Source organism: Centropristis striata, chromosome 2 (assembly GCF_030273125.1).
Source record: "Centropristis striata isolate RG_2023a ecotype Rhode Island chromosome 2, C.striata_1.0, whole genome shotgun sequence".
In the NCBI taxonomy this organism is placed as follows: Eukaryota; Metazoa; Chordata; class Actinopteri; order Perciformes; family Serranidae; genus Centropristis; species Centropristis striata.
Window position 1 is genome coordinate 17,592,438 of NC_081518.1, and position 14,873 is coordinate 17,607,310.

Here is a 14,873-nt window from a genome sequence, read left to right on the forward strand (position 1 = left end):
AGTGATCTCATTGTTAATTTATTAACAACTACAAATAACACAATAAGTAGGCTTTAATTACTTGTGCGTTTTATCAGTCAGAATTTATTTTGCCATGCCATCTACCTGGCTCTGTTAATGGAGCAGTAGCGCTGCTTTTCACCACTTTTTGTGACATCTTATTGGCTGTTCCCGGCTGTTCCATGATCGATTAATACGGGCTGCTTATATACTCCATGCACGCTTTTATAGTCTGGGCTGAAGACATGAATAATAGAGGTCATCTCAGGCAGTCTGAGGCCACGTTTATACATAGCAGGGTATTTAGAGAAACAAATATTTCCCCCCTCCGTTTTCAAAAAAGTTGTAATTTACATCAACCTGCAAAAATACGCCATCGAGCGCCATTATAACTATGCCAAACCTATGGGCAGCAGTGTAGGGAGAAGGATAAAGCCATGCAAGCCAATCAGAATCCTCAGAATCAACAACAACGAATAACACAACTATTTAGAATGAGTTGTTAATTGTTAATTGTTTTCCGTGATAAAAACTGGGTTTTCGTGTAAATGAGAGGCCAAAGCGCATGGAAATATCTGCGTTTTCCCTTCGTGTAAACGGGGCCTGAATCTACGGTGGCCCTGAAGTGCAAATCACAACGGCAAATTAAAAAACACAACGACAAATCAGAAAACACAACGACAAATCAAAAAACACAACAGCAAATCAAAAAACACAACAACAAATCAAAAAACACAACGACAAATCAGAAACGACATTAACCAAACCACAAAAAGGTAGGTACCCTCGGGCGACATGAGTCGTCACTGATTGGACCGTAGTCACCAGTCCAATCAGTGACGATGATTTGTCATTGTGTTTTTTGATTTGTCGGTGTGTTTTCTGATTTGTCGTTCTGTTTTTTGTTTTGTCGTGTTTTTTGATTTGCCGTTGTGTTTTTTGATTTGTTGTTGTGTTTTCTGTTTTGTTGTTGTGTTTCTTGATTTGTTGTTGTGTTTTTTGAATTGTGTGTGTATTTTTTGTTTTGTCCTGTTTTTTGATTTGCCGTTGTGTTTTCTGATTTGTTGTTGTGTTTCTTGATTTGTTGTTGTGTTTTCTGTTTTGTTGTTGTGTTTCTTGATTTGTTGTTGTGTTTCTTGATTTGTTGTTATGTTTTTTGATTTGTTGTTGTGATTTGCACTTCAGGGCCACCGTATAAATCAGTTCACCAGTGGCTGCTTCTCCCTGCATCAATTAAATGAATGCAGCTCACCTGTTGCTGCTTCACCAAGCTGTAGGCAAATAATTTGGGAAATACTTGCCCTCAATGAAATGCCCTGGGGTGCCACAGTGAATATATGTACATTTTCTATGAACTATTGCAGTGCCCAATGGGGCAGGTGCAATGTGCAGTTTTGTGCAGAAATGCTCAGCCAAACCACTTCACATGTGATTTTGTGAATCCTTAGGCTTTGAACTACACATCTGCCATGTCACAGTTCTCCTCTAGCAATGATAGAGGCTATGGTTGCAGACATTTGTTATTTATACTGCCACAGTTAGACCATTAAGACCATTAGAGATTAAATAAAACAATCTCTCATGTGAAGTTTAGAGAATTAATTTATACCACTTTTTAATGTTTTTATCATTTAATGTAAGGAAATTCTCTAAGATAGATACAGGCATAAAATCAAATGCATATATTTGCAAAGATACCTATGTTCTGGTATTTATGAATGGCAATTATTAAAATCAGGTCAAGCAGGGATAACCTTTCAGGACATCTAATGTTAGGCCTTAAATCAATTAATTGTGTAAAGTTTAAGGAATCACCTGCAGCTTAAAGGCTCAGAAGCTGATTACAACCAATCAACGCTGCCGTGTTTGCCGCTGCTTCGCAATCCGTGGCAAAATTGTGTTTTGTGTGCGATCTATACCTCGCATTTGTCAGGCCGGGCTCAAGTCAGGACTCAGATGCAGAGCAGGTGAACTTAAAGTTTCTTTATTTAAAAACATGCAGCAGAGAAAACCTCACAGAGTGAAAGACAAGGGCCATGAAACTCCTGACTCTGAGTAGAAATCTAACAAAGAAAAGTCGCTCCAAAGAAGGAAAAAGAAAACGGCTGACTCAAAAAGCTATAAAACTAAGACCTGCGCTAAAATAATAAATTACAAAGAAAAATCACTCTTGCGAGGAATCCAAAAGGGCGAAAACAAGACAGGCTGTGGCAAGAAGGAGATAAGTGGTTGGTATGGTGACGGGGTCAAACACACTGGACCAAGACAAGGGAAAACACAGACTATTGGAACACATGGAGGGAAGGGAGCACCAGGTGAACATAGACTATTGGAACACATGGAGGGAAGGGAGCACCAGGTGAACACAATCAGTGATTAGAGGACACAATGGCTGTGTCCCAAAGTCAAGGAAGGATGCTCAAACGGCTGGATTTGAAGGACACTACGTCATCGACATCCGCCGAAGGACTGTCCCAATGTCGAGGATGCTCCGGAGGACAGAGTCCTTCTTTTGCCCAAATTCCGAGGATGCATGTGTGTATCCTCCATGCGCTCCGACTACCCATAAAGCATTGCGCACACCGGTCTACCGGGAGATTTAAAAATGGCGAGCGTAGAAACAGCGACGCCGGCGGCTCAATATGCATTTAAATATGTAGATATTTTCAGTTTACACTGAATGTTATCACATAACTTACAAAACATATGAATAAGCATATGCCAGAATATTAAGCTTAAAGATAATAAACGTCATCTTGATACATTGCCGGTTAAGTTAATTAATGCCGTCTCAGTCGCTAAAGTTATTGTTAATTAATTTATATGTGTCCGATGATGATGTACTATGTGCAACTGTGCCATTCAGAAAGTTATACATTTCTTTATTGTGTTTACAGGGACCGAAAGTCCGCTATTATCCGTTATTGTTATTTTTAAATAACTGTTATTGTACTGTAGGCTACTGTAAAATAAAAAATAAAAAATCACAGAACATATTTCCATGATGAATTATGCGCCGCTGCATTCATGGCACTACGTAGCGGCCGAATTCAGCCAGGATCAGTTAAATATTCAGGTTTAATCCACTTTATGGTTTTTACTTGATAAATCGTGGAGATTCAACCTTAAAGCATCTTCTTCCATTTTCACAAATATGTGTCAGAGTGCTGATGCCAGAGACACATTCATGTCGTGAACTGATTTTGAAATTGCGGCGCTGAATTTATATATTAATTTTTTATTAAACTGATAAGAACAGATACTACACTTGATCTTAGCCAAAGGGCCGAGAGCGGCGCTGAAGTTAAGCAGGACGTCCAATTACGCAATGACGCACAGCTGCACACTCCGAAGGCTGTCCCATTTGTGCATTACACCAGTCAAAGGAAGGACTCTTGCCTTGCCTTCGGAGGACCCGACTCTGAAGGAAGGATCCTACCAAGGAAGGATCCTTGACATTGGGACACAGCTAATCAGTCAGATGACACATGGGGAAGGGCAAGTGACCTGGAACGAGAGGAGAGTTACTATTTCAAAATAAAACAGGAAATAACAAGACCAGAACACAAAATAAAACACCACCTCACCGCGGTGTGACAACATTGCCATCAGATCTACCACTGCTCTTCTACAAACAGATCAGCTTCCATCTCTGATTAACTTGGACTAACTTTTTCCAACCATTAAAGGAACACTCCACCGTTTTTTCATATTAAAACATGTTATTTGGTCAAGTAAGACGAGTTGATACAGACCTCTTGCGTCTCAATGCGTGCACTCAATCGCCCTGGCGTGCGGCGCCACTTGGCTGCAGTAATATCATCACTCCTGAAAAATCTTCTCCCCTCAGGAGTGATGATATTACTGCGCCGAGTCGAAGTGCTCCCAAGTGCTATTCCACCATACATTATAGTTATCCTTTTTATCCGCTTAGAAAAGCGCCACGTTTTATTTTGTGTCGCCATACTTGGTCGTTTAACTACTCGTGTAGCTGTATTTAAATAGGGAAAACGTGGAGGAGTTTGGTCGCTTAATGAATGAACGGGGCTAAGCTAAGTGCTAGCCAAGTGGCGCCGCACGCCAGGGCGATTGAGTGCACGCATTGAGACGCAAGAGGTCTGTATCAACTCGTCTTACTTGACCGAATAACATGTTTTAATATGAAAAAACGGTGGAGTGTTCCTTTAACTGTTGCTACCGGCCTATGCAGTCAGTGTAATCACCATATCAGATGATCAACTGTTAGCTTCCTATGACAGCTGTCAGCCTTTCCTCTCCAGCCAGTGGCTGGGCCCTCGCCTGCCCTAAGATTGGACCTTTCCGACTCCATTGGTCTCTTCAGTCTCTTGTAGCCCAGTCACTGTCTAAAAGCTCAAATCAAATCAAATCAAATCAATTTTATTTATATAGCCCAAAATCACAAATCACAGATTTGCCTCAAAGGGCTTCACAGACTGTACATGGTACGACACCCTCTGTCCTTAGACCCTCACATTGCCCAGGGAAATACTCCTCAAAAACCCTTTTAACAGGGGAAAAAGAAGAAGAAACCTCAGGGAGAGACAGAGGAGGATCCATCTCCCAGGACGGACAGACGTGCAATAGATGTCGTTGTAAAGGATCAACAGAGTAGAATAGAGTAGATAGAGGGGAGGGTTGAGAGGGGGAGAGAGACAGAGAAGAGCAGGAGTACTAGGAGTAGTGATGTGGTTGGTGTAAAGTGCAGGAGAGGAGCATTTCCCACCTGGGGCTGATCAAGATCCACAGCAATGACACCAGCAGGAGTGAGTGCTGAGCAGAACCACAGCTCAACACCCTGTGAATTACAAAGCTTGTGACTTGTATTGTATCATTCGGACATCAATGTGTGAAGAAAAAAGAGAGAGAGAAAGAAAAGAGGGGCCCGGTGTATGGTGTCCCCTGACACATTGGGCCTATAGCGGCATAACTAGGGGCTGGTCCAAGGCCTCAGCCAGCTCTAACTATAGGCATTGTCAAAGAGGAAAGTTTTAAATTTACTCTTAAATAAAGAGGGGGTGTCTGCCTCCCCTACTGAGACTGGGAGATGATTCCACAGGAGAGGAGCTTGATAACTGAAGGCTCTGGCTCCCAATCTAGTTTTAAGGACTTTAGTAACCGTGAGTTACCGAGCGTTTTGGGAGCGTAGTGCTCTAGTAGGGTAGTATTGTATGAGTTCTTTAAGATATGATGGTGCCTGACTGTTAAGAGCTTTGTAAGTAAGAAGGGTTTTAAATTAAATTCAGGATTTTACAGGGAGCCAGTGCAGCAAAGCTAGAACAGAAGTATGATCTGTTTTCTTGGTTCTTATCAGTACACGAGCCGCAGCCTTCTGGACTAACTGAAGAGTTTTAAGGGATTTATTGAAGCAGCCTGACAGTAAGGAATTACAGTAATCTAACCTTGAAGTAACAAAAGCATGCACTAGTTTTTCTGCATTCTTTTGGGACAGAAAGTGTCTAATTTTTGCAATACTGCATAGGTGAAAAATTGCAGTCCTTGAAGTTTGTTTTAAATGACAGATCCTGATCAAAGATAACTCCAAGATTCTTTATGGTGGTATTGGAGGCCAGGGTAATGCCATCGATGCTAATTAAGTCTTTAGATAAGGAGTTTCGGAGGTGTTCGGGTTCCAGCACAATCATTTCAGTTTTATCTGAGTTTAACATTAGGAAGTTGTGGATCATCCAGGTTTTTATGTCCTTAAGGCATGCATGAAGTTTAGCTAACTGATCTATTTCACCTGGCTTGATTGATATATATAACTGAGTGTCATCAGCATAACAATGAAAGTTAATCAAATGTTTTCTAATGATATTACCTAGAGGGAGCATATAAAGTGTCTAAAATTTGGTGAAAGCACAGAACCCTGTGGAACACCATGGCTAACATCAGTGTGCACAGAAGGTTCAACGTTCACATTGCAAACTGCGATCGGTCTGATAAGTACAATTTAAACCAGTTTAGTGCAGTTCCTGTAATGCCAACTAAATGTACCAATCTCTGTAGTTGGATATGATGGTCACTTGTATCAAATGCAGCACTCTCAGATCTAGCAAGACAAGGACAGAGACAGGTCCTTTGTCCGAAGTCCTGACTGAAATCTTCATATAAACCATTGTATTGTAGAAAATCACATACCAGAATCGATTCTATTCGTGGTCTTCACGGCAAGGATCTCAAGGCGCAGCCGGGGGGGGGGGAAGGGATCCGGTTTAGTGACCTTAGAATTGTATCTCTGCTTTTTGCAGATGATGTGGTTATTTTGGCCTCATCAAACCAGGACCTCCAGTACTCACTGGGGCGGTTTGCAGCCGAGTGCGAAGCGGTTGGGATGAGAGTCAGCACCTCCAAGTCTGAGGCCATGGTTCTCTGCTGGAAAATGGTGGACTGCCCCCTCTGGGTGGGGAGAGGTACTGCCTCAAGCGAAGGAGTTCAAGTATCTCGGGGTCTTGTTCATGACTGAGGGTAGAACGGAGCGTGAGATGGACAGGCGGTTTGGTGCAGCGTCAGCAGTGATGCAGGCCTTGGACCGGACCGTCGTGGTGAAGAAGGAGCTGAGCCTGAAGGCAAAGCTCGATTTACCGGTCCATCTATGTTCCAACCCTCACCTATGGTCATGAGCTTTGGGTAGTGACCGAAAGAGCAAGATTGCGGATACAAGCGGCTGAAATGAGCTTCCTCCGTAGGGTGGCTGGGCTCAGCCTTAGAGATAGGGTGAGGAGCTCAGACATCTGGAGGGAGCTCGGAGTAGAGCTGCTGCTCCTTCGCGTCAAAAGGAGTCAGCTGAGGTGGTTTGGGCATCTGGTAAGGATCCTCCCGGGCGCTTCCTGTTAGAGGTGTTCCGGGCACGTCCAACTGATAGGAGGCCCCGGGGAAGACCCAGAATACGGTGGAGGGATTATATCTCTCTCCTGGCCTGGGAACACCTCGGGGTCCCCCAGGAGGAGCTTGACGTTGTGGCTGGGGAGAGGGACGTGTGGAATGCCCTGCTTAGCCTGTTGCCCCCGCGACCCGGCCCCGGATAAGCGGAGGAAAATGGATAGATGGATGGAAGATTTGCGACTGTATTCTCAAGGATCTTAGAGAGGAAGGGGAGGTTAGATATCAGTCTGTAGTTTGCTAAAACACCAGGATCGAGATCTTTTTAAGATCGCTGTGACGAAAAAAGACACGTCACAGCGATCAGCTGACACCTCTGAAGAAGACTGAAGTTGTCAGTCGAAACATGTCGGGTAAAAACATCTCCTACTTACCTTGTCAGAACAAAAGAAACTAAGAAATGATATTCAGAAGCAGACAAAATTAAATTGCTGGAAATAGAAGAGGTTTAATTACAGCGACTTTTAAGGACTTGGTGTATGGCCTATTTAATAACGACAGGTTGATTGCATCTAAGAATGAGTTTAAGGGTAAAGCATCTTTCAGCAGCCTTGTTGGGATGGGGTCTAAGAGAGAGGTAGATGGTTTAGCTAAAGAGATAATTGAGGTTAGTTGTTGGAAATTAATGGGAGTGAACAATCTAAATATATATCCCATTTCCATTTTTTATACCCATTTCTAAGGCTCCTGGGTTTAAAGATGTATCAGTGCCAGTTAATGGCAGAAGGTAGTGAATTTTATCTCTATTAGTTAAAATTTTCTTGTTGAGGAAGCTCAAAAAATCCTTACTAGAGAGGACTATAGCAATACATGGTTCAATAGAGCTGTGACTCTGTCAGCCTGGCTACAGTGCTGAAAAGCAATCTTGCGTTGTTATTATTTTTCTCAATTATTGATGAATAATAGGCTGATCTGGCTTTATGGAGGGCTTTCTTGTACGGCTTAAGACTGTCTTGCCAGGCTAGAAGAAATTCAGGTAGAATGCCATTTCCCTTCTAGCTTTCGTGAAATTTGCTTCAGTTCACGGGTTAGGGAAGTGTACAATGGAGTTAACTTTTCCTGTTTTATTATTTTCTTTTTTAGTGGGGCAATAAAGTCAAGCGTGGTTCGCAGTGACTCTGTACTTGTGCTTAGTGGGATCAACTTCCTGTTTGATGCTGATCACTCCCTCTCACGAGATGTCACAGGAATTATTTCATGTGACTTTGAACACAGCATCTCTGCCTTGAAATAAACTTTTCAGAGCAGAAGTACAATGTTGTTTCTTAGGCTGTCCTGTTTTACCTGATGTCCTAATACCTGAATTCACTCTACTTCATGACGCATGGCCTTACAGAAGAACTTGACCCTGTTTCGCCATGGTCGATGTTTAATTGTCAACTAAAAATATGAAATATTTTCTTGTCTTGGTCAGTGAAACATACAAAATTCCATTTCAAGTGGAACTCTGCCTTTTTGCTCACCATTGTAGTTCATGAAAAATTGAGCTTTTTTAAACATCAGTTATTTACTCATGGAGAATTCCATGCTAATACAAAAAATGGCAATCATGTGTCTCGAAGAGGTACATAAATTCTCAAAATTGTGGAAAAAAAATTTCCCTTTATTTCTGCATTCTGTACTTCATTCATTTATTATTTACTTAATACATTTGCTATGCCACTGCTAAGAAATAGGTGTTCAGGAGTCATGACACAGGAATAGTATGGGCTTAAATTTGTCTCATTAATACCTGTAAACGCACAGAGGGTGATCTACAAATAGTCCTTGATTTGCAAACATGTTTTGCTATCCACAAATACAAATTTCTAAATTGTAACTTGTATTTTGGTTTTTACAAATAAGTGTGTATTTGTAAATATATTGTGTATTCGTAAATACACAATTTTCCATTTGTAAAAACAAAAAAGACATTTGTAAAACTGAAAATTCTGTTTGTGAAGTGTGACCCTGCATTTGTGAATCATTAATCACACACACGCATCTTTTTCCTCAAAGACGCATTTTTGAGACGTTCTAGACAAGATCCACACAGATTCACAAACAAATAGCTTGTGATTCACAAATGGCCTGCCATAGGATTGGTAACTTGTGTGTTGGTTTTTTACAAATAAATGTGTATTTGTAAAAACCGAAAGAAAAAAAGGCAGTTGTAAAACTGAAAATTCACTGAAAAAGTGTGATTCTGCATTTGTGGAACGCCAATCACACTCTGCTCTGGTGCGCTGGCCGTGCAGGGTAATTAAATGTTTAACCAAACGGGCACAGTCGTGATAGTGTTATCATTGTTTTCATTTTATTTTCACTGTATAGGTGCTAATGTAATGTAGGGCAGGGAAAAATTGTTTTACTTATGTACCATGGCTTTCCCGCAAAATGGAAAGTTAAGTGTAAGTCCACCTCAAGCAGAGTCCAAACAATCGCTCCATCAATGCATATAACAACACTGCCACCTACTGTTGAGGAGGGCGGGACATTTGTGAATCACTGTGTGTTTGTGGATTCTCTCGACAAGAACTCTCAAAAATACGTCATTGAGGAAAAAGATGCATGTGTGTGTGATTGATGATCCACAAATGCAGAATCACACTTCACAAGCAGAATTTTCAGTTTCATGCCTTTTTTATTTATTTAGTTTTTTTTTTTTTACAAATACACATTTATTTGTTAAAACCAACACACAAGTTGCAAATCCTATGGTGGGCCATTTGTGAATCACAAGCTATTTGTTTGTGGATCTGTGTGGATCTTGTCTAGAACGTCTCAAAAATGCGTCTTTGAGGAAAAAGATGCGTGTGTGTGTGATTGATGATTCACAAATGCAGGGTCACACTTCACAAACAGAATTTTCAGTTTTACAAATGTCTTTTTTGTTTTTACAAATGGAAAATTGGGTATTTACAAATACACAATATATTTACAAATACACACTTATTTGTAAAAACCAAAATACAAGTTACAAATTAGAAATTTGTATTTGTGGATATAACACATGTGCAAATCAAGGACTGTTTGTAGAGCACCCTCTGTGCGTTTACAGGTAATAATGAGACAATTTAAACTCATAGAATAGACTCTAACTCTAACACACACACACACACACACACACACACACACACACACACACACACACACACACACACATTTACAGTGGGCGTGTCTTTCCTCCAGCTGGAGTATCTGGAGGCGGCGCTCCACCGTGCGCCTTCGGACCGGGAATGGCCGTATCTCTGCGCTCCGACAGCGGTCGACACATGAAGCGGGCGACCAGCTCCATCACTTCACTGCTCGCCTCACAGGCTCCTGGATTAGACACGGATTACATGCCATAGATCGGTAGGTCTCTGCAGAGCATTCAGCATGTTTTTTCCGGGGCGAGGGCATGTTGTGTGTTATGATCCTGTGGTGCATCCAGACTGGGGGGTACTTCGGGCTGTAATGTGGCTGCTGTCAGCCACAGGTGTGCTGGAAACGATTCGTGTCGGTAAATGCGGTTTGTGCGCGTGCAGCAGTATACCTATTTCATTTAGTGCATGTTATCCCAGTGGCCTGGAGAGGGTCATGGACTCATGGTTTGTTCATCTTGCAGCCTGTGCGGGGGGGCTGGACTGTTGAACGCACAGCGCCTGTCGTGCCACGACTTTAAGGGCAAAGGTAAGTGGACTCCGGCCAGTGCGTGATAAGCTGTTCTGTTTCCATCAGCCGGTTCTTAAAGAGTTCATCTCCGTGCTGACAGCTGCAACTGAAATGCAAAACATCCGGTGAATAAGACAGTCTAGCCACGGGTATGATGTGTTGATCACCAGGATACTTAAAGGGCACCACTGTGTTTAGTTGTTGCTTCACCTTTGATGCTGAGAGCTGCGTTACATTTGCGGTAAGAGAAATAAGCCACGTGTATACGCTGATGGAGCTTTCTACAAATAGGAAAGAGGTTAAACAAATTACTACATACTTTCCTGCATGTTGTGATTTGCGCCGTTTACCACCAGTGTAATGCAGCCGTCTGCAAGTTTCGCTCCTTTTCCAATCTCCAATTGGTGAGAACATTACGCGGCACTTGTGTGCAGCGGTTCGGCTCCAGAGGAACAAGTGCACCGTCTGTGCGCTCCTTTCAACAGGTAAGTGGTTCCTTTTCTCCTTCATGGCAGGAACGATGCATATTAAACTGTTGTCTTTCCAAATGTTTGTACATCAGGGCTGTAGCCAATTATTTTAACCCTTTGATGATGGACACCCCTTCTAATGCACAACATGGTTCAAAAACGACCCACATTCATTCCCCATGTTATTTAACGCTGGCTGTGTGTTTCTGTGCTCTATCTTTTTAAAATCAATTTATTTCATGATTGAATATTCAAAGTATTCTTTGTATATTTTGTTTTTTTATTACAACAGATCATTATTTCCATTTTTCCCGTCATACTTTTTTCTCAAGTTAATGTTTTTCCTCAAGTTAATTGAGGAAAACCTGGAATTCTCAATGATTAAATTAATTTATTGCAGAGATGTAGAACATAAAAACTCAGTCAGGTCACTTTAGACCCATGTTGTGCATCAAAGGGTTAAATACAGCTGTCAAGAGTCCAAAGTCTTCCAGTTAAAGCTATAGCTGAACCTTCATGTCATGTTTTTTTATATATATAAATCTTACACAACTGTGTTTAAAATACTTACCTATAATGCTCGAAGTCCAAGTGGAGAAATACTGCATATTCATTTTTTTTTTTTTTTTTTTAAATCAAATTGATACATTTTGATTCTTAAAGATGCAATGCAGGCTTAAAATTTTATGTGAAAGTGTAAAATGGTAACGCACATCATATTATATAATATAATTGCAGTACATGAAATTAAGTTCTGTTTAGTAATAATTCTCTGTGCTGTTACTTTTTAAAGATAATTTTCCATGTACATGAAATTTTCTTAATAACATCTGAAAATGGTTTGTTTAATACTGACGATCCGGTTACACAGCCTAGTATTGTCACAATTACTTGTTAGCCTACCTGCCTAGTGCTGAACATGTGCTTGTAAACTATTTTTGTATCCATTTGCAATGGAATGTATCCATGGTTCAGATAGCTGACACTTCTGTGTTTGTGACTGCAAAATGTGGGACACAAGTGGAATGTTATTGTGCTGATGAAATGTTTCAGAGATGTGTGTGTCTGACTGCTGCCTCCCTGTGTTCCCTTATCACCGTTAGTGTCTTCCAGAGAGAAAGGCATGATGATGAGAAGCAGAACAGCACTGAGCACAAGCAAGAGGAGTATAGGAGCAGGCTGGGACACATTGACAGCTATGCAAATAATGATGGGGAAGGAGATGGCATTCTTGTAGAATATCGCTTGTGTCTGAGTGATCTGCTCTACAACAAATAGACAGTTAGAAAACCCAGCTGAGGCGAAACAAGTCAATACCAGCAACACTCACTGTGGTGGGTGTTGTGATGATGGTGATGATAAAAGCAGAGTGGATATGAAGGTGTGTAGAAAAGAGAGAGAGAAAAAGAGAGAGAGGTCTCCCAGGGTGTGAATTTAAAGCTAGAATTACAAGCTGAGGTGTAGTAGCGTTGCCTTTCAACTACAGCTGACTTGCAGATGTACAAGCGTGTGTACTAGTGTGTGTGTGTGTGAGTGAGAAAGAGTGTGTTGCTGTATGAGGATGGGAGATTCCTTTTTTTACTAAAGGCTCAGTGGTGGACTCAGACTGTTTGAAGGGCAGGGGCGAAAAAATAAAAAGGGCACATTCTGCACAACATGGAGCCACACCAGCAGCAAAAAGCTGTGATGCATGATGTATGATGAAACAGTCTTCATCCTTTATTACGATTAGCATTAAGTTAAAGGAGATTCAGATCAAAGTAATTAATGATATGGTACTGACAATTAAAACCATCAAACCGAACCATCTAGGCGGGGTCCGCCCCCCCCCCCCCCCCCCCCCCCCCCCCCCCCAAGTTAAATGCATCAATTTTGTTCACTTTGAGAGCTAAATAAGAGCAAAAACCTCACATAACATTTTTCACAGTTCGGTGATTCTGTAATATAGAATCTCTAGAGGGCACATCATCATAATTTATTGTATAAAGGGGCACCCAAAGGGCAATCAATAATTTTATTAATTTGTAAAGGGCAGCCAATAAGGCACTTTCTCTCGTTTTCACCACTCTAGAGGGCACTTTAACAACACTTTTTCAACCATGGAGGCTCCAGACAGGCAGGAGGGCACCAGAAGGGCACTAGAGGGGCACTAGAAGGACACTCATTAAGGCATGTTATAGCATTTTCTTGCACTAGAGGGCACATCATCAAAATGTATTGTATGAAGGGGCACCCTAGAGCAGTGTTTCCCATCCTCTTTTGTGCCACGGCACATATTTTACATTAGAAAAACCACACGGCATACCACCAAACAAAATGTCAAAAAGACAGTAAAAAACACCCTAAATATGTTGAGAACTACATGTGTCATCTGTCACAGTTCCAACCCTCCTCCTTTATCTGGCCTAGGTATGGTAAAAGTGATCCAAAACAGACTGGCGACTTCGCACATGCACGATTCATTTGCAGACTATTTTTGTCGGACGATGGAGCACGGCGCATCAATTCAGCACAGAGCAGATCGTTCGGGGCAGGAAGTCGTGCACAGACACCATATAAAACATCAAGTATATTTTCAAAATAAAGTACCTCAGGTTAACGGCGGATCGTATTTCACAACTTGAAGACGTGATGATGGGCGGGGACAGACCTGGAGTCAACAGGTTAGAGGTTTTCACTCGTCTTTTCACCCCACTGACACCGCTCAGTCCGCTGCTTGTTGTAAACAAACAGAGATCGCTAAGTGAACACCTCCTGCAGCAGCAGCACATACACACTGTACTGCTACAAAGCTAACTGTAGCTAACTGTAGCTAACTGCCGTTAACGAGGTCGGCCGACCTCGTTAACGCTCGTTAAGACGGAGTCGCTGGATCCAGTCTCCAGTCATTAATGAGATGTTGATTCTCTTCCGGTTATATCACTTGATTATGCGTGAATTCGCAAGATTCGCTGATACATTGCTCTCTGTTGGAAGAGCATTTATTTGTTCTGCCTCTCACTTCACGCTGCTCACTTAGAGTACCAATCAGGTGAAATTGGATAATCTGCCACAGCACACCTGATGATTTCTTACTGCACACTTGTGTGCCGCGGAACAGCAGTTGGGAATCACTGACCTAGAGGGCACCCAATCATTTTTTGCACATGTAAAGGGCAGCCAATAAGGTACTTCCTCTCGTTTTCACCACTCTTGAGGGCACTTTAGCGCACTTTTTCAACCATGGAGGCATGAAGGGGGGCGGTTGCCTTGCCCCCCCTACAGTCAGCCACTGTAAAGGCTGGCATTACTTCTGAATAGGCAGCTGCTTTGATGTGTCTGATCTGCTGTGACTGGACTGCAGGGAGGATTTTGCAACATTAATCTGTTCTTTGGAGGACAGTGTTCTCAAACAGCCGTGTTCCCAGGTCAAAGGGAACTTCTGCCTGTTTCTCTTCTAGCTTGCTATGTGAGGAGAGGGTCACAGGGTGGCATTACTAACTAGGCTAATGTTTGTCACTATTACATGTAAATCTCCACTAGTGTTGCTCCACTATCCTGTCATGTGAGCCTGCTGGCCCTTTGACAGAGTCTTCTGCAGCGATGCTGTGCTATGGGCTTTGCTTATTTTCTTTATGACAAACAGCTTGAGTCAGCAAGAAGTTGAGAGAGGTGACCTTTTTACATGTTGGCGGATTAGTTTGGCATATGCTCTTTAGTAACAATTACAAGCATTGCAAGTAGGCAGGAAAAAGCTACTGAGCCCTCCCACACACACACACACACACACACACACACACACACACACACACACACACAAACACACACACTCCAAACCTTTTAGCCTTTCCTCTACACTGTAAAAAAGAAACTTGTTTTTACGGAAAA

General features: G+C 42.0%; 1 protein-coding gene and 1 non-coding gene across 3 annotated transcripts in view; one reads left to right on the top strand and one right to left on the bottom strand.

The window, feature by feature from the left end:
- Positions 1–3,113: 3,113 nt before the first annotated feature.
- LOC131960996 (U2 spliceosomal RNA) lies at positions 3,114–3,300 on the bottom strand. The gene has a single exon (XR_009389812.1). It is a non-coding gene; the product is annotated as a U2 spliceosomal RNA (small nuclear RNA).
- A 6,793-nt stretch (positions 3,301–10,093) lies between these two features.
- cemip (cell migration inducing hyaluronidase 1) overlaps positions 10,094–14,873 on the top strand; it is a 194,252-nt gene continuing 189,472 nt past the window's right edge. For both annotated transcript variants that reach the window (XM_059355769.1, XM_059355759.1), the window contains exon 1: positions 10,094–10,236. The gene's annotated coding sequence lies outside the window, so the exon portion shown is untranslated. The remainder of the gene's footprint in view (positions 10,237–14,873) is intronic.